The following is a 23953-nucleotide window of genomic DNA, read 5'->3' on the forward strand; positions in this document are numbered from 1 at the left end:
TCGGTGACGCCAAGTGAGTGGTAAGGTAGCGTGGAGGACATCAGATCACTGGGAAGGATTGGCGGGGGGTGGGCATGGGATACAATGGGATTCTAGCTGCGTTTACTCAAAATTCTGCAGCTTTAGTACGCTTTCTGGGATTCTGGCAAAGTGGGACGCGTTGAAATGAATCCACAGACAACTTCTCTTTGTTTTTTAAAAGCTTTAGTAAAAATCCAAAGTAGAACCCAAGAAGTCACCCAAAAACGGAGAGAAAGTTGGCATTGCAAAGTAATGCCAAGTCCTTGTTTAAAGGAACATTCAGCTGACGGCTTTCCTTAAGTTTGCTCATACAGTCAAACCATTTCAGGAAACTGTAGGCCTTTGTGGGGGGGGGTTGGGGGGTGTGTCTGTCGGTCCACGGTAGCAACAAGTGTCATTCCCAAAAAACGGACTCAACTAACACGCTGCATTACAGATTGTGGCAGACCGCTGGGGGCCCTTGCCCTGGCTGGGATGCCTCTACCTTGTGTGGTCCGGGGGAACAAGCATGACGGAACAAAAGCTAGATGGCAGCAGGGCTTCATGGGAGATGGAGTTGTCTACAGCCCTGCCAGGGGGTGCTACAGCTGTTCCACCTGTGGGGCAACGAGCATCCCGGAGCACATCTGTGTGACTTACATAAGGAGAGACAGAACCGGGAGGAAATCATATTTCACATTGTAAATGCCACACGGGTTGGACGGGCTTCCTGACCAGTGAACAGGATGGTTCTTTACCCTGACGGGATGGCTCTGAACAGGCAGATGGGCAACCCGACCAAGAGAAAGGAAGGAGCCAGGCCCAGAAGTGATGGACAGACAGTCCACTGGAAGTGAGAGATATTGCTGGGGTTTTTTATTCCCCCAGAACAGGAGATGGCAGCAGCTCTCCGTATCGGCACCCATTTAGGAACCAGTAGGGCAGCGTTTCTCAACCCTGAGCTGTTTCGTTGTGTGGTGGGTGCTGTACCAGTGTGCATGCCCCCCAACCTGACCTGAGCTTAGAGCAGCGTTTCTCGACCTTTAAGTATTTGCGACTCGAGTTTTCATAACAGTTTTAATCGCGACCCCCCCCAACATTTTGTTTGAACCCACCGCAGTCTCCTTAAACAAAACCCACAAAATACGCAGATACAAGAACGTTTTGCGGGTGACTCCGGTGTCCCTGACACCAATTGACTGTTAATGTTTGCACCACAGTGCCATCTACTGGAGGTTTGGAGGAGCGACCCACTTACCGTGCAAGCAGACACACCCCGGCACTCTGAGAGGGTGCAGGTCAGGGGGTTTCCAACTCTGGTCCTGGTGGGCTGCAGGTTTTCATTCTAACCATCTTCTTAATAAGTGAGCCATCTTTGCTGCCGATGAACTTATTTGTCTTCGTTTGAACTGACGCGACTCGGACCCCCTTAGAATATTTCTTTAAACTTAATGAGCAGCCAAACAATAATGAGACACAAAACGAGCCGCCACACGACCTGAAAATAAAGAAAGGTGAGGGTCTCAGTCGTGTTGTGGTCTCCTCGGGTCGCTAAAACATCTTGACGGTGGTCTTAGACAAAAAATAAAAACAGAAAAATCAACAGTCTGCTGTGGCGTAACGAGAGCAGCAACAAGTCCTGATATTCAATAACGGCTTTAGTTAACAGTCTCTCCCGACGGCACGGGCACAACAGTCTGATGTGATGGGCAGTGCCCACTACAATCATCAGTTAGCCAAGCCTGTAGATCTTTGTCAAACTCCACGTGGTCCCACCACTGTGTCACTTCATAACATACGTGAACGCACATCTTACCATTTTGAACCCCTCGTGTAGGTGTAACAGCCCACCATGGATAAACGCGCCCTAACAATGAAAGAACCGAGGTTAAAAACATATGAGCACCCAAGCCGCACGATGGCAGTGATGCGCCAGTGTTGGAGAACAAGGACCAGCCAGTTAATGGATGACCCCACCGTCATATTTCTCGACATCACGGCACTCATCGGAGAGCCGAAGCCGTCATTTATTTCTCTCGTCTCTGAACGAATCTGCTTTATGTTTCATCAGAAGCCTGAAAGCTTTCCGCGAAGTCCTTCATCCGGGCTGCCCGCAGCATTACGACTATTTATAGGCACACTTTCTTCCCACCGTTTCCCTTTCCATTCATTTTCGTCCGAGTGCGGCCTACGACTGCATTGTTCCTTGTGGTTTTATTATACGGGGAGAGCGGGCACTTAAAGAAGGGTCTGAATGTTCCTCTTCTCGTCCATTAGGGCTGCGGTGTGAAGGTATAAAAGGCCGAGTTCACTGGGGTTTAGCAGCCCGTCCTTTCGGTCCTCCTATTTTATTTTTTAATTTCATTTCCAGGGCTGATCTGATCAGATTAAACATCACGTCCACTCCACACACAGGCCGCGCTCGCTGTTCTCTCAAAGTGGTCTGTCACTCACGCACAATTAGGAAGTGCAAAGGTGAGCGTCACTTCACGAGGTAGAGGGCTGGTTATGGGCACTGATGTCTCAGAAATAAAGAAGAAAAATAAGAAGGCACCTCCTTTACTTTTGGGTTCACAAAATGGCTGCAACGCCACCACACGCCACTTCCGTGACGTCACTTCCCGGGCCATCCCTGATGACATCACTTCTGGCGTGGCCATAATGGGTGACACGTCATATTGTTTGTCTCACGTCGCCCGATCTAAAACTTGACTACCCAGAATCTCCATCAGGTCGAGAGTCAGGAAGCCATAATGAAGTGAACAACCAGGGGGCAACACTGAGGGGGGCATCTGAGCCGATAACAGCCACCTCCATTACATGGACATTTTATCTTCAACAGAATAGTAAAGATAGAAAGGCCTCCACACAGAACATTCCAATGGACCCACCAGGGTATGCGTGAGGCCTGTGGAAATTCACACATGCGACCAAAAGGAAGTGCACAGGTCTGAAATTGGAGGTGAAATGCTTTAAATGGCCGCCGTTAGTGCCAGCTGACTCAAAGCGGCAGACTCATGCGTTCACATTCCAGACTGGACGTCCCAAGTGTGGAGTTTGTTTGTATGTGCGCTTCTCCAGACACTCCAGTATATTGAATACATTGATACTGATTACCTGCATCCTATCATATCATATCATGTCATGTCATATCATGTTATGTCACATCATGCCATATATCATATCATATCATATCATGTCATGGATCATCTTCTTCCATATCTTTCTGTCCTCATCATCTTGTTCTGTTACACCCATTACCTGCATGTCCTCTTTAACCTTCTCTTAGGCCTTCCTCTTCTCCTCTTACTTGTCAGTTCTATCCTTAAAATCCTTCTCCCAGTATACCCCTCATCTTTCCTCTGCACATGTCCAAACCATCGCCATTTCGCCTCTCTGACTTTGTCTCCCAACCATCCCACCTGACCCAACCATCTAATGTCCTCATTTCTAATCCTGTCCATCCTCGTCACATGCAATGCAACTCTGCCACCTCCAGCTCTGTCACCACCACCTTTACAATACTATAAAATATCAGCAAATTCTAACTTAGCTATACCAAAGTATGTAATACCAAACCAACAAATACCAGCCTATACTACACTATACCAACAAATATCATCATTTTCTGTACTATAACATACTATAATAACAAATTACATTGTGACTATACTGTACTTTATACTACTATACCAACAAATACCATACTAAGGAATTCTATACAATTCCAAAGAAATAAATTACAGCTTATACTGAACTACACTACACTATACTATGCAATACCATACTACAGCAAGAAGTACCATACTATTCTATATAATATAATACCAACAAATACTATACAATGCTCTACTACAATACTAAAAAAATGACAACCAATATTATACCATACCAACAAATACCCTACTGTACTGTACCATACCATACCTTACCATACTATATGATACTATAGTGTACCATGCCAACACATACCGACCAATACTGTACAATACAAACAAAAAATCATACAGTCAGTCATTGTCCAACCCGCTATATCCTAACACAGGGTCACAGAGGTCTGCTGGAGCCAATCCCAGCCAACAGAGGGAGCAAGGCAGGAACCAACCAACCCAACGCAGGGCACACACCCACACATTAGGGACAATTTAGAATCGCCAATGTGCCTAACCTGCATGTCTTTGGACTGTGGGAGGAAACCCACGCAGACACGGGGAGAACATGCAAACTCCACAAAGGGAGGACCCGGGAAGCGAACCCAGGTCTCCTAACTGCAAGGCAGCAGCGCTACCCACTGCGCCACTGTGCCACACAAGAAATCTTAATGTGCTATATTATAATGTACAATATTGAGAAATTCCTGTCTCACGAAACTACACTTTATAATACTATACCAGCAAATACTGTACTATGCTGTTCTATACAATGCCATACAAACAAATGACAACTCAGACTGTACTACACTACACTAAACTTTGCAATACCAAACTACAGCGGCAAATACCACACTATTCTATATAATACTATACCATGCAATGCCATAACAAGCAAACAACAACCTATACTATACGATACGATACTATACAATACTATACTATACTATACTATACTATACTATACTATACTATACTATACTATACTATACTATACTATACTATACTATACAAGCAGTTACCATGCTACACTGTACTATAGCATACCATATAACTAAATAAAAACCTGCACTGTCTGAACCTACACTTCATTACACTGTGCCACACTGTGCCACACTACACTACACCCTCACCATGCCAAGCAGAGGTTGAAGACCTGAGTGTGAACAGCCCAGAGGGGCACCACAGTTTGACTCTCTTTTCTCATTTTGTTGCATCTCCTTTGCTGATGTTGTAGTTGAAGTTGCACCTCTAGAGTGCCCCCTATGACCACAGATGAATCTCTGTTTATATGTGAAATAAATAATTTATTTAGCTAATGCACAATAATAAAGAAGCAAATATTATGAATCATTTATACAAGTAAAGAAACTACAAATAGGCTTTATAAAGCAATGAATGCCATTACAGGAGGCTTTATAATACGCAGCCAGCGTGGGATCTCTGCTACAGATTTATTACGAAATGAGCCCTGACTTCAATAACGGCACATGGGCATGCGGGCACTGAAGTCCAGTACTGGCACTAGAAACACCTGGCCTCACTGAAACATCCTGTGAACCCTGGAGAGAAGTTCACTTTGGAATACAGAAACCCAAAAAGTTATACATGAAAAAATACAAAACATGCTAAATATAAGAAAGACAGATGGGAAGGGTGGGAACATCCAGTGATAGACCATCGACGCACCCACCACACGACAATCCACTGGGATTGGGACCCAAGTGCACCAGGCACTGTAAAAAAATAGACATGAAAGGCATTATATGCTGGATAGATAGATAGATAGATAGATAGATAGATAGATAGATAGATAGATAGATAGATAGATAGATAGATAGATAGATGTGAAAGGCACTATATAATAGATAGATAGATAGATAGATAGATAGATAGATAGATAGATAGATAGATAGATAGATAGATAGATAGATAGATAGATATGAAAGGCACTATATAATAGATAGATAGATAGATAGATAGATAGATAGATAGATAGATAGATAGATAGATAGATAGATAGATAGATAGATAGATAGATATGAAAGGCACTATATGCTGGATAGATAGATAGATAGATAGATAGATAGATAGATAGATAGATAGATAGATAGATAGATAGATAGATAGATATGAAAGGCACTATATAATAGATAGATAGATAGATAGATAGATAGATAGATAGATAGATAGATAGATAGATAGATAGATAGATATGAAAGGCACTATATGCTGGATAGATAGATAGATAGATAGATAGATAGATAGATAGATAGATAGATAGATAGATAGATAGATAGATAGATAGATAGATATGAAAGGCACTATATAATAGATAGATAGATAGATAGATAGATAGATAGATAGATAGATAGATAGATAGATAGATAGATAGATAGATAGATATGAAAGGCACTATAGATAGATAGATAGATAGATAGATAGATAGATAGATAGATAGATAGATAGATGTGAAAGGCACTATATAATTGATAGATAGATAGATAGATAGATGTGAAAGGCACTATATAATAGATAGATAGATAGATAGATAGATAGATATGAAAGGCACTATATAATAGATAGATAGATAGATAGATAGATAGATAGATAGATAGATAGAGAGATAGATAGATAGATAGATAGATAGATAGATAGATAGATAGATAGATAGATATGAAAGGCACTATATAATAGATAGATAGATAGATGTGAAAGGCACTATATAATAGATAGATAGATAGATAGATAGATAGATAGATAGATAGATAGATAGATAGATAGATAGATAGATAGATAGATAGATAGATAGATAGATAGATAGATGTGAAAGGCACTATATAATAGATAGATAGATAGATAGATAGATAGATAGATAGATAGATAGATAGATAGATAGATAGATAGATGTGAAAGGCACTATATAATAGATAGATAGATAGATAGATAGATAGATAGATAGATAGATAGATAGATAGATAGATGTGACAGGCACTATATTAAAGACAGTAATCAATGATAGCTGGATCTGTACAGTAGATGGACACAGAATGCAGATTAGAGAAGGCAGCTTTGAAAGGCACTATATGAAGATTGATAATAAAGGCAGTATATATTATTATTATTATTATTATTATTAGTTAATTAAGTGCCCTTTTCTGGTACTCCATGGTGTTCCTTTTGGGTTTGGGGGGTGTGTAGAGTTAATGTGTTGTGCCTTCTTTGAACTTCCCAAGATGTTTTGTCATGCGATGGATGATAAAGGGTCTCGTCCCACTGATTTATATAGCGCCTTTTATGGGGGCCCAGACCATCGCAGCCAATCAGCTCCAGTCATTTTCTGAGCGACTTAATCCTCCTGAGGGTTCTTAGACTCCCCTTTGATTTTCATGGCGGCTCCCTGCTTCATGTTATTTTCATTTGAAGCTCTGATTTGATGCAAGCTGTTAGATTTCTGGTCAGTTTGTATCTCTGAAGGGTATTTGATGGACCACCAGTTTTAGACATTAATTAAGCAGGAATGGAGACCATTAATGGCCGGAGATCAGAGGGGCCAGGATGAAGTGACTTCTTTACGCCCCCCCCCACGGTCACACACACACACACACACATGCACGCCTGACCTTCTCTAATTCACTTCACAGCTGAATGATGTTCGCCTCAGTTGACGCCTTTTTGAACATTCTGCTGTGGCACCAGAAAAGTGTTTGAAAATGGAATCTTTATATAACAGCACTATATAAGTTGATATGCAAATTCTTTAAAAATTTATAATCTTGCATAAAGAGCGGGTCAGCAAAAAAAAAACAAATCAGTGAACTGAAGTAGTAAAAGAAAGACACAAAATCCCCAGAGAGACCCCGGCTCCTCAGGAGTCCTTGGCATATGTGTGACTTCAACGTGTATCTCAATGGTTTTCACGAGCTAATTCCACTACTGTACAGCTTATATAGCGCCTTTTCTGCCAGTATCTGACAGTTTCCATTAAATCATTAAAAGATTTCTGACCTTTGGGGGGGTCACAAAGCCTCACATGACATTAGTGGGGGGTGTAATGATCAGCGGGTAGCAGACTGCAACTCAATATAGCTCCTTGAAGTGTGGCATACAAGTCAAAGGTGGTTGTGCCTCAGTGAGGCCTCATCCACAACACGGGGTTCACAAAGAAAAAGACACAACGGCACCGGAGGGCCACTGGACTGATTCAGGACCATGGAGAGCTAGAAGAGGACCACCTGAAGTGAGTTTAGGAGGTGACAGGACTGAAGTGTTTAAAATTAGGAAAAGAATGAGTGCAGGGGGTCCTGTCAGTGCTTCGAGCTGTAATGGGGGTCATGCTCAAGCAGGCCTCGTCTGGAAGACTGTGGAGTCCATGTTACAAAACAAAAAAAATAGACAAAGCAGCACTTGAAACAGTCCAGAGGAGGGGCACAGGGCCGTTTCAGGACCACGGAGAGCAACTGAGGAGTTGTTATTTTTATTTGTGGGCTCGATTTGGTTTTTAAAAGGACGGCAATTGTTTTTCAGCTAAGCCTGAACTTGCTGTGTTTAATGATATTACTAAAGGGGGCTTCCTCGATCGAAACCCCAGCACCCTTGAAGCTGCGTCTTTCTGTCATCCATGCATAGCCTCTTAGACAAGCAATTTGTGAAATGTGACTTGATGTATGTGGGTATGGAAAAGAATCCCCCCCCACCCTGACATATTCCCATTTGATTTGCTTTACAGCCTTAACACACACACTAATATTTCTGCCCAGCTTTACTTACTCAATGCCATCTCTAACATCCAAGTAAAACAAATCACAGCTACAGTTCTGAAGAATTATAAAAAATCAAAAACAAGAAGTTCTGAGATTAATAAAGGACCCCCCCCAAACTCAGTCAGGTGTCAGTGTCCCCCATTCCCATTGCGGTTACTGACTTTTTACCACCTGTGCTCAGTTGTAATGAATGTGATTAGTGAAGCTGTTCCTAGTCCATTCATCCCCTTCCTTGGCAGTGCCACTGACAGCACACAACTGACTATGGGTGGCAGGCCACTTTCAGAAGATCTCAGGGATAGAGGTGTGGACGGACATAAGGCAGAAGATGGAGACCAAAACATCTCAAAGGCTTCATCAATCCCAATGAGCTCAGTAACGTCCATCATAAAGAAGTGTTTGGTACGACTAGGACCCTCCACACTGGATGGAAGATCTACTGAGATGAATAAAGGACACCCCCCATGTCAATGTCACTTTGTTGACCCCCCTTTTGCTTTAATGACAGCTTTGAGTCTGTTGATTCTTCTCTATCAGCTTTGCACACCTACAGTAGATTGTGTAATATTTGCCCCCCACTCTTCTTTCCAGTTTAACTGTTCAGGTTCGCTCATATTAGATGGTGAGTGTTGGTGATCTGCTCTCTTCAGATCTTACCACAGATTGAGGTCTGGGCTCTGACTGGCCACACCAGGACATTCACTTTCTTCTCCTTCAGCCACCGTGTGGTCCATTTTGCTGTTTGCTTCGGGTTGTTGTTGTGTTGAGAGGTGAACATTCTGCCCATCTTCAACTTTCTGGCAGAGGGTAGCAGGTTTTCCTCAAGAATTTGATGGTATTTTTCCCCATCCATTTTTCCTTCTCCCCTAACGAGAGCCCCAGGCCCCCCACAACAGGATGCTGCCCCCTCCATGCTTTACTGTCGGTATGGTGTGTTGTGGATGGTGAGCTGCATTGGTGGACCGTTTGGTGTTGAGGCCAAATAGTTTGATTTTGGTCTCCTCTGACCATAAGACCTTTTTTCCACTTGGCATCAGAATCTTCAAGGTGCATTCTGGGAAAGCTCAAACGAGCCTTAATGTGGCCTTTCTTGAGAAGTGCGACCCTCCCGAACAAGCCACAATGGTGGCGCGCTTGTCAAATTGTTGTCACATGCACACCATTAATGACCACTCTTTGTCATCAAATCCTGTAACTCCTTCAAAGTGGCCATTGTCCTCTCGGTGGCCTCTCTTACCAGTTTCCTCTTTGCTCTTCCATCCAGTTTGGAGGGTCCTAGTCGTACCAAACACTTCTTTATGATGGACGTTACTGCGCTCATTGGGGTTGATAAAGCCTTTGAGATGTTTTAGTCTCCATCTCCTGCCTTATGTCCGTCCACAACTCTGTCCCTGAGATCTTCTGAAAGTGTCCTGCCACCGATAGTCAGTTGTGTGCTGTCAGTGGCACTGCCAAGGAAGGGAATGAATGGACCAGGAACAGCTTCACTAATCACACTCATTACAACTGAGCACAGCCAGTAACCGCAATGGAAATGGGGGGCACTGACACCTGACTGAGTCTGGGGTGGGGGGGGTCCTTTATTAATCTCAGAACTTCTTGTTTTTGATTTTTTATAATTCTTCAGAACTGTAGCTGTGATTTGTTTCACTTGGATGTTAGAGGTGGCATTGAGTAAGTAAAGGTGGGAAGAAATCTTAGTTTGTGTGTTAAGGCTGTAAAGCAAATCAAATGGGAATATGTCAAAGGGGGGGTTCTTTTCTATACTCACTGTATGTGGATAGAAGTAAGATGGTGATTCTAAAGGATTTTTTTGAACGGTTCATAGCCCCCCCCCACTTGACCCCCCCCCCCCACTTGACCCCCACCTAAACATTAAATTCCATCCCTGACTCAAAGTCATTTGAACAAAAATTGGGGTCATGTTTAAGGTTTTGGGGATGCTTTAAAAATGTCTTCCACTGACACCGAGTGTCATTAGGGTAACAAAACTTCGCTGCTTCAGTTTGCTGTCACTCGTCACACGTTAAAAAATGGAGGCAGCCGGAGTGATTGTGTTGATAAGAACAACATCTGAACGCTCAGAAATCACTTCAGGGGTGAGGAAATCCCCAAATTACAGGCATCATCATCCTTATGCTAAAGGAAGAATAAAACCCATAAAAAAAATGAACAGAAGGACCACCTTAGCCGACACCAGGGGTTCACCCCCCTAATGGGATATGAGGGGTCAAAGTCATTTCCTTTGACAAAACTTCAAACTAGAAATGGGGATCTGCAAATACAGAGATGTGGAGTATCACTTAACGCTGTCTCAAGGGCGCAGATTTTCAAATCGATTGTACTTTTGATATTTGACACTTTACCGGAGGTCCTGCTCCTCTAAGAGTCCCTTTAAGCACATGGCACATCATTTTAGGACATTTCAAGGTTGGTGATTATGAACAGGACGTTAGCTTTGTTTTTTGATAATTTGCTGGAGTTTACTGCTATGGTAGCTCTTCTGCCTTGAAGTAAGGAGACCAGGAGTCGCATCCAAGGTCCTCCTTGAGTAGGGTTTGCATGTTCTCCCTGTGCCTGTCTGGGGGTTGTCGTCTGGTGCTCGGGTTTCCTGTCACACACAGTCTAAGGACATGGCAGTTAGGTGGGCTGGTGATACTAAACTTGTATGTTAATACAAAATACCTTACAAATGGCTTCAGCACCACACAATTTTTCTCATCTGCTCTCTCCTGCTCCTCCAGGCAAGCTTTGACTCTTCTCCTCCCAACTCCAACTCGCCAGGATGAAATCAAGCAGCTTCTTTTATCTTGGACCAGGAAGAATTCTGGTGAGCCTGTTGGATGAGGCTTCAGGTTGAAATGAAAGCCCCACACATTAGGGATCATTAATCCTAGCAGGACCCCCTGGGGGACCCCACAAAACCTTGCAGCACAGCCCTATAGGACTACAGGTCCCAGCATTCTCTGTGGGTGTTCATTTGGGAATTGTGACCCAGGGATGCTGCCATCTAGTGCTTTGGTAGGGCATGACGTTCTGGCAGGTTATCTCCTCCTGTTCTTCAAAGTGGCTGTGTACTGTTCTTTGGTCCAACCATGCTGGGATGCCAGCATGCCCACTTCTGCATTGGCATGTATTACAATAGATAGATAGATAGATAGATAGATAGATAGATAGATAGATAGATAGATAGATAGATAGATAGATAGATAGATAGATAGATAGAATGTGGTATAGTAGGCAGGATTAGATAGATAGATAGATAGATAGATAGATAGATAGATAGATAGATAGATAGATAGATAGATAGATAGATAGATAGATAGATAGATAGATAGATAGATAGAATGTAGTATAATAGGCAGGATTAGATAGATAGATAGATAGATAGATAGATAGATAGATAGATAGATAGATAGATAGATAGATAGATAGATAGATAGATAGAATGTGGTATAGTAGGCAGGATTAGATAGATAGATAGATAGATAGATAGATAGATAGATAGATAGATAGATAGATAGATAGATAGATAGATAGATAGATAGATAGATAGAATGTGGTATAATAGGCAGGATTAGATAGATAGATAGATAGATAGATAGATAGATAGATAGATAGATAGATAGATAGATAGATAGATAGATAGATAGATAGATAGATAGAATGTGGTATAGTAGGCAGGATTAGATAGATAGATAGATAGATAGATAGATAGATAGATAGATAGATAGATAGATAGATAGATAGATAGATAGATAGATAGATAGAATGTGGTATAGTAGGCAGGATTAGATAGATAGATAGATAGATAGATAGATAGATAGATAGATAGATAGATAGATAGATAGATAGATAGATAGATAGATAGATAGATAGATAGATAGATAGATAGAATGTGGTATAATAGGCAGGATTAGATAGATAGATAGATAGATAGATAGATAGATAGATAGATAGATAGATAGATAGATAGATAGATAGATAGATAGATAGATAGATAGATGTGAAAGGCACTATATAAAGGTAGATGATAACTTCAGTCTATGTATTAATATTATTATTTTTATTTTTAGTTAATTAAACCCCCCTTTCTGGTACTGTGGGGTCCTTGGTGTTCCCTTTGTGTTTGCAGAGTGTTTCTAATTTTGCCCAAGACTATATAGCGTCTTTTATAAACCCCCTAAGATATTTTGTCATGTGGGGAATTTGCCAGTCTAAGGTTTTAATCCTGCATTTGATGAAAGGCACAATATTTTGGCAAATTTTTATATAATAGACATACCCTGTATGATAATCACTGTATAATAGAGCGGTATCCCATAACAGAGATATGAAAGGCACTATATAACCAATAGCCAGATGATTTTGGTGGGCCGGCCTGTTCGCACCTGCTCTGTTGGAGTCCCCGAGCCTTCCTCATAATTGTTGTGTCTCCTTTTCCTTTCCTCTTCTTTATTTTTTTGCTCTTTCTGCCTTTGACGGAGGCCTGATGTTTTTGTCGTGAGGCTCAGTGTGTGTGGAAGTTCAGATTAACAGGACTGGCTGTGTTTAGTCAATGGGGTTGATTTATCAATGAGCTTTGAGTAACACAGGGGGCAATTATCTTTTCACACAGGCAATACAGGTGTTGGAAAACTTTATTATTCAAATAAATGAAATAGCAAGTTTTGCTCCCCTTTATCTAATATTCCACCTTGTCTACAGCCATTCATTGTGTCAAAAATACAAAAGCAGGATAACAGTGAGGGGGTCAAATACTTTTTCACAGCCCTGAACTTTCTTTCTCTTCGTCCTCACTTCGATCCCTTAGACTCTCAGTGGGTTCTCAGAGCGACTTATCAAAGGGGACACATGAAGCAGGGAGCCATGTCTGTGTATTTTAGATGCAGTGTGGCGGTTTGTTTATTGGAGTTTAAGAGCTTTTCCTGGAAATTTGCTATTCATTCGGCTCTTGGTGTCGAGGGATTTACCGTCCGACTATATTGAGGAGCGAGAAAATGAGGGCTTTGATCCGCCGCCACTTGTGCTGTGATTGCCAGGTCGGCCGCAGGTATAAAGGCTTTGCTTGTCTCTCCTCCCTGCTCGCTCCCCTGCTACTCCCTTTGTCATTTGTGCCTCTTGTCACACATTTCATCTCCCTTATAGTGAAAGGGAAAAACTATCAAAGGCATGCCTGGGGTATTTAGCAGGGACCCTAGAGTCCTCCCTACCGCCATCTGATGAATACTCTATGAGTGGCAAAGAGGAAAATAGGGACAATAAGAAAGTCACAAAGTGTCACCTGAGACTGAAGACGCAGGTGTCTTCAAATACGCTGGTGGATCTTGTAGATTAAACCAAAATCATTGCGTAAATACACAAACTCTAATAAAGGATCTCATAGTCAGGGAATCCTGACTGTTGAGTGTGGGACCTGGCTGCCTGGGGTGAGACCTAATTTGGGGTGAGGCTCAGTGAGTCCTGGCCTGAGTTGGAGATATTTGGATGCCTGATTCCTTTTTGTACTTCTTGGTGGAGGATTATCACAACAGATGAATAGTTACGAAAGGAATTTGTAAGGGACCACCACCTGCCGCCCAACCTGACCGGGACACGAACAAGATGGAAGGATGGGGGAAGGCAACTTCTTTAGGGTACTGCCTCTCACAGAATGCTAAATGGGAGCTCCCCTGGGTTAAAGAGCTGCCCCAGATTCCTACAGGGTATCATGGGACTTGGAGATCTTTACTTCAACCCTGTTGGGGACTGTGGGTGCAACCAGGGGGCGCTGCAAAGAATGGGAAGCCATTTGGCCTTACCCAGATGTGCTTACAGACCTTGTGGGTCTGAAAGCAGAAGCACTTCTGGGTTGGCCAACGTAAGAGGACTTGCCAGCCACACAGAGGTGATCCAGAGTCGGGCTTGGGAGGCGGATGAAGCTGGATGGGAGGAGCGGAGGAGACAGAGACCAAGAGAGAGAAAGAAGAATAACTGTGGGCTATGGTGCTTGCACATGCTTGTGGCTCTGGTGGGAAACAATTTGGGAAGAGTTTCCCATAATAAAAATAAAATGTTTTGCGTTTTAAATGTGTGACCTGTGCCTGTCTGTGTTGGGGTTGGGGAGCTAGTGTCCACACACTATAAAATAGATAGATAGTGTAGTAGGCAGGATAGATAGATAGATAGATAGATAGATAGATAGATAGATAGATAGATAGATAGATAGATAGATAGATAGATAGATAGATAGATAGATAGATAGATAGATAGATTTTAATATAGTGTAGTAGGCAGGATAGATAGATAGATAGATAGATAGATAGATAGATAGATAGATAGTGTAGTAGGCAGGATAGATAGATAGATAGATAGATAGATAGATAGATAGATAGATAGATAGATAGATAGATAGATAGATAGATAGATAGATAGATTTTAATATAGTGTAGTAGGCAGGATAGATAGAAAAATAGATAGATAGATAGATAGATAGATAGATAGATAGATAGATAGATAGATAGATAGATAGATAGATAGATAGATAGATAGATAGATAGATAGATAGATAATGTGAAAGGCGCTATATCATAGATTGACAGATGGATTTTCAGTTGCCTTTGACCACCCTGCGGCTCACTTTGATTTTCAGCTTTTATAAAGATTTCTCCCTGGCAGGTGTTCATCTTCTGCCCCTAAGACCACCTTCTCAGCAGAGTCTCCTTGACGATGCCCACGACAGACAGCATGTGGTGTTTGCACAACTCTTGATCAAATGTCAGCGTGTCAATCCCCTGATATTTGCTGCTGATGTCTCTACCCGGTGGGCCCCTCTCCCTCGGACGCGGAGCTCATTGATATCCCCCGTCTCTCCGCTGCGGGGTCCGCCAGGTCACTTTTTCAATATGTGTTCCGCTCTTCCTCATGATGTTTGCCATTTCACACTGAGGGCCTTCCCTGCACCGTTGCTGTTATATAACATCGCAGACAGCACACGTCTCTCTCTTGCTATGGAGGACTGCAAACATTTCCCGAGTTAGCGGTGGTCCCCAGGTAATCGTCCATACAGCACAACACTCACGAGCTGCAGGCTCAGAGGAATTTGAAATGAAAACAAAACCAAAAAGTCATTTTTTTAATTTAAAATGCGCCCATAATGCAAATGTGAATAGTGTGGAAAGCTTTCGAGTGAAGCACAGCTCCGTGTCAGACGTCTTCCTCGCACATCTGCTTACTTGCCTGTGTTCAGAGTGCTGGGACGTCGGCCGTGATGAATTTCCGGACCCTTGCATGGTGCCTGTTCAAGCACAAATCTCATATGGATGCAGAATGAAGTCCCACCTGTTGGATCACACTCTTGTTAAATAAGCTTGATAATTTTTACGAAACTCCGTTTTTGTTCTTTGGGTGCGTCACTTTTTGTGCTTTTATATTTTCTGGTTTTGGCTTCTTTTCGAGTTTGGGCCCCTAAAGCCTGCTGTTTGACTTCAGAGCTGGGCTTACTGGTCATTTTCGGGCATGTCTGTGTGTTTTGGGCCCATCTGTTTAGATCTGGGGCCTCTGTTTGTGTTTTGTGAGCCCTCATCATAACCGTTTAAGACTGCAGGTTTGGAAGGGGACAAAGGGACAAAATGTCATTAAAACCAGAAAGCAGTCGAAACCGAGAAGATGAAACCTTTACTGCAAAGTCCAACTGCTAACCAGTAATCCATGCTAAAGGGGGAACCAGAAATGCTAATAATTCATAAAGAATTGTATTTATAGAGGTGTGTGACACTAGGGGTCGCTGTTGCTCCGTGTAACCCACAGACAGAACTTTGAATATTTTCTTCAATAAAGTGCCCCAAAGCACCTCCACCACCATGAACAATAAATCAATCCTCCAATCCCAGCAACTCCGTCACACTCCCTCCCAACTCCGGCTCAGCTTGCTGAGTTTCCCACAGTCCTTTATATCGTCCTTGACCCAGAAGTGCTTCTGTCCTTCTGTTCATGTGATTCCATAGCACTTCCGGGTCAGATGAAAACTCTTATTTTTCTTCATCCTGGAAGTACTTCTGTCCTTCCATCCCCATGACTTGGGAGTACTTCTGGGCTATAACAGAAACAAAAGTCATCGTGTCTCCCTGCAGCGTCCCCTGGCAGCACCCACGGTATCCAGCAGTGCTGTGAAGCCGAACTCCGTTTTCCATGATGCCCTGTGGGAATCCGGGGCACCTCCATGTTGCAGGGAGGACTCCATCTACCGGCCTGGATGTGTAGGTCAGGGGTAAAGTGCCGGCCATCTCTCACAAGTGCTTTATATTGACAGAGGGGAACCACTTCAGTCACCGCCCACCTGAATGGTCCATAAAGTGACCCAACCCTCATTAAACACGGTGCCCTCCATAATGCCAGGGACAAAGCCCCCCTTTTTTATTTGATGCCCCCCTACGCTCCACAGTTTAAATTTACAAATCACACAATTCAGACGTTGTGATTAAAGTGCACGCTGCAGACTTTCATTTTAAGGGGATGTGCATACATTTTGGTCACACCATGGACCCCCATTGCAGGGAGAACGGTTAAAGCCCATTGTCACATTTAACACTTTGTCACACATCCCTCACATGCGATGACCACTTGAACTCTGCGATTCGTGGAACATCACCAGGTGATGCAGATTTAATGCAGCCATCTTCGGGAGGTGGTGGGGGGGGCTTGTTGTCCTGATGACTGAGTGTTACAGCATGTTGCACGTTTCTGTTAGCACAGCACAAGTCACATTGACACTGTGACAGTGTGTTAGGTCTCACCCCAGGCAGCCAGGCCCCACACTCAACAGTCTGCATCACCTGTCCAGGACTCCTTCTTAAAGCAGATATGCACAGGTCACTGCCTCCCCCGGAGCACTAGATGGCAGCCAAGGGGTTGGAGCGGTCCGTCTGATTCCAACCGTGGGAGTTGGAGTTTGGCAGCACAGCCACCAGGGGGAGCTGCAGAGCTCTACTTTGTCAGGTGTGCTTTGGGCGTAGAAGGGAGGGAGAGGAGGAGTGGAGGCAGAAAGACAAAGAGACGCCAAGGAGGACAAAGTGCTGTGTGTGTGTGTGTGTGAGTGTGTGTGTTTGCTGAGCTTTATTGTTCTGTGCTGAGCAGGTGGGTAGCGTTCCCCACTAAATAAAGCCTGCATGTTGCTGGACTTGTGCCGAGTGTCTATCTGTCTGCTTGTCTGTCTGTGTCAGGTATGGGCAGCTGGTTGTGTCACCCCATCTAGTGGGAAATGGGGAACCCCAGACTACACTCTCGGGGTGTAGTCTGCAGGACCGAGCAGGACCAGGATGACGGTGTAAGACAGGGAGACACGAACACAAAAGGGATGGGTTATTACTGTGAAGGACAGCCGGGTCCCATGCCCGGCAGGGAGGCCCCTGCTGCATCTGTTCCGGGGGAACCACCATGGGCAGCTCAATACCTCCCCCGGGACGCTTGGTGGCAGTCTCCCTGGCGGACGGTGATCCCCCAGCCTAGCGCATGGCTCCATGGGAGATGGAGTCCTCCACAGCCTGGTTGGGGGCTCGGATGGCCGCTAGGGGGAGCTGCATGGAGTCTGCAGCCCGGCTGGTCGAACCTTCAGCCCCACCCAGAAGTGCAATTAGGACCAGGTGGTCAAGCACCTGGAATGCTTCCGGGTGCGTTATAAAAAGGGCCAGCCACCACCACTCAGGAAGCCAGGGTCAGGAGGAGGAGGACTACACTTGTGGAGGAGTGGTGGGAGAGAAAGAAAAAGACTGTTGTGTGGAAAAGAGTGCTTGTAGGACTGTGTATTGCCTGTGGGTCATGGGGAAGACGTGTGCCCACGGCTGAAGAAGAAAAATAAAAAGTCTTTGTGTTTTATATGTGCCACTGTGTCCTTCTGTGCCGGGTCAGGCGCCTATATAGCGCCTTTTCTACATTGCAAATTAAAAGGAGGTTTCATTTACAGTTAAAGAAAAATAAGAATAATGTCCTGCGGAAAACAGACATCTATACACAGTCCAGTTCTACAAGGGACGTACAAAAGAGTTACGAAATGGAGCCCAAAATGATGGAGATATACAGTATTTACAATAAAAAGGAAAAAGGAAAATGCACACAAGCTACGGTAGTACAACCCATATACGCAATACACAAACCAAAAATAGAGCCGTCTCCCTCCACAGTAATCCGAGTCAGGAAGCTGCCCCCCCAAAAGGTGTATACTATGGGGTCTACTGAGACAAATATTCAAAAAACACAAAAGAAAAAATGTATAAAGAAAAATAAACAGTGCACCGTTAACCACAACCCGATAAATACCTCCAGCAATGCTAATCCAGAGATGTTTATAAAGCCTTAAATGGTGGAGGTCCGGCTTACTGGTCTGAACTTATCACAACGTACAAACCTGAGCACACATTAATTTTAAGACCTCAAGATGCCGGTCTGCTTAGGATTCCAAGGATTAATAAAATAACAGTGGGAGGTCGAGCTTTTAGTTACAGGAACCCCCTAAACTGTGGGGTGGTCTGCCTGCTGTTATAAGAGATGCCCCTTCAGTCTCAGCTTTCAGATCCTCACTACTTCAGTTTAGCACACCCTGCCTAGAGCTGCTGATCAACTGTACAGACTGCATCTCTGTTGTCAGCCAAAAGCACTGAAACAGAAGTAACATGATGAGTGTGGCAGGAGGCTGGGAGGCAGACCCAGCCGGGATGCCTGGAAGGACCGGGAGGTGGTTGATACGTCCCCCGGGCCATGAGGGGGCAACCGCCCTGGCTGTTGAGTGGGCCACGGGGAAGGAGCAAGGAGGCTCAAGGCCACTGGGGCCCGTGGCCACTGCCAGCGTCGTGGAGCCTGGGAAACATCCTGGGAAGGTGGTGGAAGATCCTTCCAGCGATGCCTGGAGTGCTTCTGGGTGCAAGGGCAGCACTTCCACCACACCAGGAAGTGCTGCCAGAAGGATGTCATCTGGCACCTGGAGCACATCCGGGTGGACATTAAAGGGGCCACCTCACTCCCATCAGGGATCTAGAGTCGGGAGCAGGAGCAGGACGAAGCTCCCGTGAGGAGAGGAAAGGCAACCCACGGACATTGCGAGAGGCCCGTGTTATGGGTGATTGGTGCGGGAGCACTGTGTTGTTGTGCAAAAATAAACGTGTGCTTTTATAAAGAAGTGGTGTCTGTCTGGTGGTGTTCGGGCGTATATCTCACATGGGTTATAATTTGTTACTAACCCTCACCTGTTCTGCCGCTCGAATTGTTATAGGAATTGTGCGGGGCAGGAGATGCCAGTCTTCGTAGGCACGTTCACGTCACCGCGTGCCCCGTGGAAGGATGACGTTTGATAGCATAATACAAAAGAGAATTTCCAGCGTTTAGAGGGGGTCTCCAAGTAGATATTGCGTTCTAGTGAGTTTACCGAGCACTGCGGCTTGTGCATGTGATTGCTGTAAATATTTTTTTTCTTGTATAAATATACAATATAGTACAATCCAATTTATTTCTGTGTAACCCAAGATCACACAAGGAGGGCCGCAATGGGTTTTCACAAGCCCTGCCATTTGACAGCCCCTCAGCCTCGACTCTCTAAGAAGATATGGAAAAACTCCCCAGGGAAAAAAAAAATGGAAGAAGCCTCGGGAACGGCGGCTTAAAGAGAGACCCCTTTAGAAGGTAGGTTGGGTGTGCAGTGGGTGTCAATATAACACAATACACAGAACACGACACAAGTCATCCTCAATACAACACAATAGTACAATAGAAATATTACAAGTACAGAGCAGAATTCAACAGGAGATGACATCCAATCATAAGATTTGGATTTGTTCAGAGAGTCCTGGAGACCTTGGTCATCAAGCCCCTATTGGCCATTCCACAGGTGCTTCAGCCAATCCGATGAACCCCCAAAGATTCCTGTGATCCTCCATCAGGGATGACTTTACCTTAGGCAGGAGAAACAACTTGGCAGGTGGGCCGTGGCATCAAGTGGCACATTTGAGTACCGAGAAGGGAAACAGAAGAGGCGAGGCTGAGTAACAAATTCTAACTCATCATCTTACTTCTGTTTTAGCGCTAATGACTGACCACAGAGATGCAGTCTGTACAGTTGATCAGCAGCTCTAGTCAGGGTGTGCTAAACTGAAGTGGTGAGATTTGAAAGCTGAGACTGAAGGGGCATCTCTTATAGGAAGCAGGCAGACCACCCCACAGTTTAGGGGGGGTCCTGTAACCAAAAGCTTGACCTCCCACTGTTATTTTATTAATCCTTGGAATAATAAGCAGACCGGCATCTTGAGATCTTAATGTGCGTTTAGGTTTGTAAGTCATGATAAGTTCAGACCAGTAAACTGGACCTCCGCCATTTAAGGCTTTATATGTTAAAAGGAAGATTTAGAAATCTGCCCTAAACTGCCCCAGGCTGCCTTTTGTAGCCTGGAGACCCAAACTGCATCCAGGACTCCAGATGAGGCCTCACCAGTGTGTTATAAAGACTTGAGCAGAACCTCCTGGGACTTGTACTCCACACGTCAAGGCGCTATATGACCTGATGTTCTGTTAGCCTTCTTAATGGCTTCTGAACACTGTTGATAGCTTAGAGTCCACTACGACTCCTAAATCCTTCTCATAAGGTGGACTCTCGATTTTCCGACCACCCATTGTGTATTCAAACCTCACATTTTTACTTCCTATGTGTAATTCTTTACATTTACTGACATTACATTTCATCTGCCCAAACCTGTCTGCTATCCAAGTCCTTCTGTGATGATATAATGGATTCCAAATTATCTGCCAGTCCACCTCCCTTGGTGTCATCAGCAAACTTCACCAGCTTGTTCCTTCTGTTCCTATCTAAATCCACCCATCCATCCATTTTCCAACCCGCTGAATCCAAACACAGGGGTCTGCTGGAGCCAATCCCAGCCAACACAGGGCACAACGCAGGAACCAATCCTGGGCAGGGTGCCAACCCACTGCAGGACACACACAAACACCAATCACACACTAGGGCCAATTTAGAATTGCCAATCCACCTAACCTGCATGTCTTTGGACTGTGGGAGGAAACCCATGCAGACACGGGGAGAACATGCAAACTCCATGCAGGGAGGACCCGGGAAGCGAACCCAGGTCTCCTAACTGTGAGGCAGCAGCGCTACCACTGCGCCACCGTGCCGTCTCCTATCTAAATCATTTATAAATATTAAAAATAGCAGTGGCCCCAGCACTGCCCCCTGCTGGACACCACTCTTCCCCACACCATCACCCTCTGCTTCCTGTGATTCCCGGGCAAACTCCCAGAACACATCTGTGTCCGTAGCCATCCATATACAGGGGTTGCTGGGAGTAAGAAACGTAACGAGGTGATCCTTTAAAAATGGAGCCGCAAGACAGCAGAAAGGACGCCGAACGCCCGGGTCTGTTTGTTTCAACACATCACCTTCAATTGGATTACAACTACAACAACCTGCGATTACAGATGTTCTGGGTTTCTGTTCTTGTTCGGTGCCTGCTTGTTCATGTGATGTCATCTCAGTGGGCTGCACCTTCGTCCGCCCTCATTCACTTCATTTAACTACTGGATCCCGGCTGTTCACTTTATCATCATCATCATCATCACTTCCTTTTGTTGAACCAGACTGTTTTGTGGATTGCATCATGAGTGCTTAGCATGTGGTCAGGTTTTATTCTCCATTCAGTTAAGTGTGGATAACGCAGTCCCCACAAAGACTGTTTTCCCATGGACCACAAAAGACCTGAAAAGCCCTAAGGAATATGAAGAAGAAGAGAGCCTCCATGTCTGGAGATAAAGATGTAGTCAAGCTGGTGCAGTCAGAACTGATGAAGTAGACTACAGAGACAAACCTGAGCACAAGTTACAACAACACAGCATGAAGGAAGCGTGGAACAGGATGAGGAATATCACTGGATACAAGCAGAATGTGAATCATACAGAGGAAGGGGACAAGAGCAGAGGTCCGATCGGCCGCAGGTTTGATTCATTCTTATCTGTCCAGCCCCTAACCCCCTCCACAACACTGCTAGTCTCTGTGTGCAAGTTGAGAAGGGTCATCTGCACCTTGCACAACCTACAATAACATCATAGCTGTTGTCTCCAGCCCCCCTCAACTCCCTGGACTGTGTGTCTCTGATGATCAGATGAGGAGAGATGAGGGGGAACCACTGCACAAACAGACCCCAGGGAGCTGAAAACATGTGCCAGCAAGCTTGGCGGGGTCCTTCAGCACCACTTCTCCCTTTCCTTGAATGTGCAGAGGGTTCCCCAGCTGTGGAAAACTTCCTGTGTGGTCCCAGTGCTAAAGAAGGGGGATTCCTGTGATGCCAAGGACTTCAGGTCTTACTTACGTCATGCATCATGAAAATCTTTGACAGGCTGGTTGTTAAACAGCTATGGCCCCTGGTTTCAGAACATCTGGATCCTCTGCAGTTTGCCTATCAGACACATACAGGTGTGGAGGAGGCTCTGATCTCCATGCTCCACAGAGCCCACCCCCACTTGGAAGAAGCCGGCACCGCAGTCAGTCTCATGTTCTTAGACTTTCCCAGTCCTTTTGACACCATTCTGCCTCATCAATTATATCTTGATGCCCCCACAATCTCCTGGATGATGGACCACCTGACCAGCAGACAGCAGTTTGTAAGGCTGCGTGTATCAGAAATGGTGGAGTGTAATACTGGAGCACCTCAGGGGTCTCCCTTCCTGTTCCCCCTCCACACAGCAGTCTTCCACTTCCACAATACCAGCACTTGCCACCTACAGAAATCTTCAGATGACTCGTCCATCACAGGGTGCATTAATACTGGAGATGAGTCGGAGTACAGGAAGGACTTGTGGAGGACTTGGTCTTGTGGTGCAGGGAGAACAACTGTGCCCTCTCCAAGTTGGGGGTGGGGAGCTGCTTCTGGGGGAGGAGTTTAAGCAACTCAGGGGTCTCGTTCACAAGTGGGGGAAGAGGAGATCGACAGCCATGCCCATAGAGATGTGGACGTTATACCAGTCAAAGCTCTCAGTTGACCAGTCAGTCGACATTCCTACCCTCACCTCCGGTCACGACAGTAAGACGAGGAGATGAGCTCTTCGTTCACAGTGTGACTGGGAGGAGCTCAGAGTAGAAACTGCTGCTCCGCCACATTGAAAGGATCCCCCACTGAGGTGGTCTAGTCATCTGGTCAGGGGATCCCTCCTACCTGGGGAGATGTCTGGGGCACATCCAACCTGAAGGAGACCACCGGATGACCCGATACACGGCTGCTGGAGAGACCACCTTGTTTGAGTTGGATGATTACGGGATCACGAGGAGCTTTACAATCTGTCCGGCAGTTCTGGAGCTGAAAGCTTTCGGAATTTCATCTAATTTGGAGATGCAACCTGGAAGTTGAAAAACTTAAAAACATGGTGAAAGTGTATTAGTGAATCTCTGGGGGAGTCTCATCTCATTCGACAGCATTAAAGGGGGAAAACGAAAATAAAAAATCAGCTTCACATTTAAAAGGAATTTGAAGGAGGAACGAAATGAAATCAAACGCTTTAGCACAAAATAGAAAT

The sequence above is a fragment of the Erpetoichthys calabaricus genome, chromosome 9 (assembly GCF_900747795.2).
Source record: "Erpetoichthys calabaricus chromosome 9, fErpCal1.3, whole genome shotgun sequence".
NCBI lineage: Eukaryota > Metazoa > Chordata > Cladistia > Polypteriformes > Polypteridae > Erpetoichthys > Erpetoichthys calabaricus.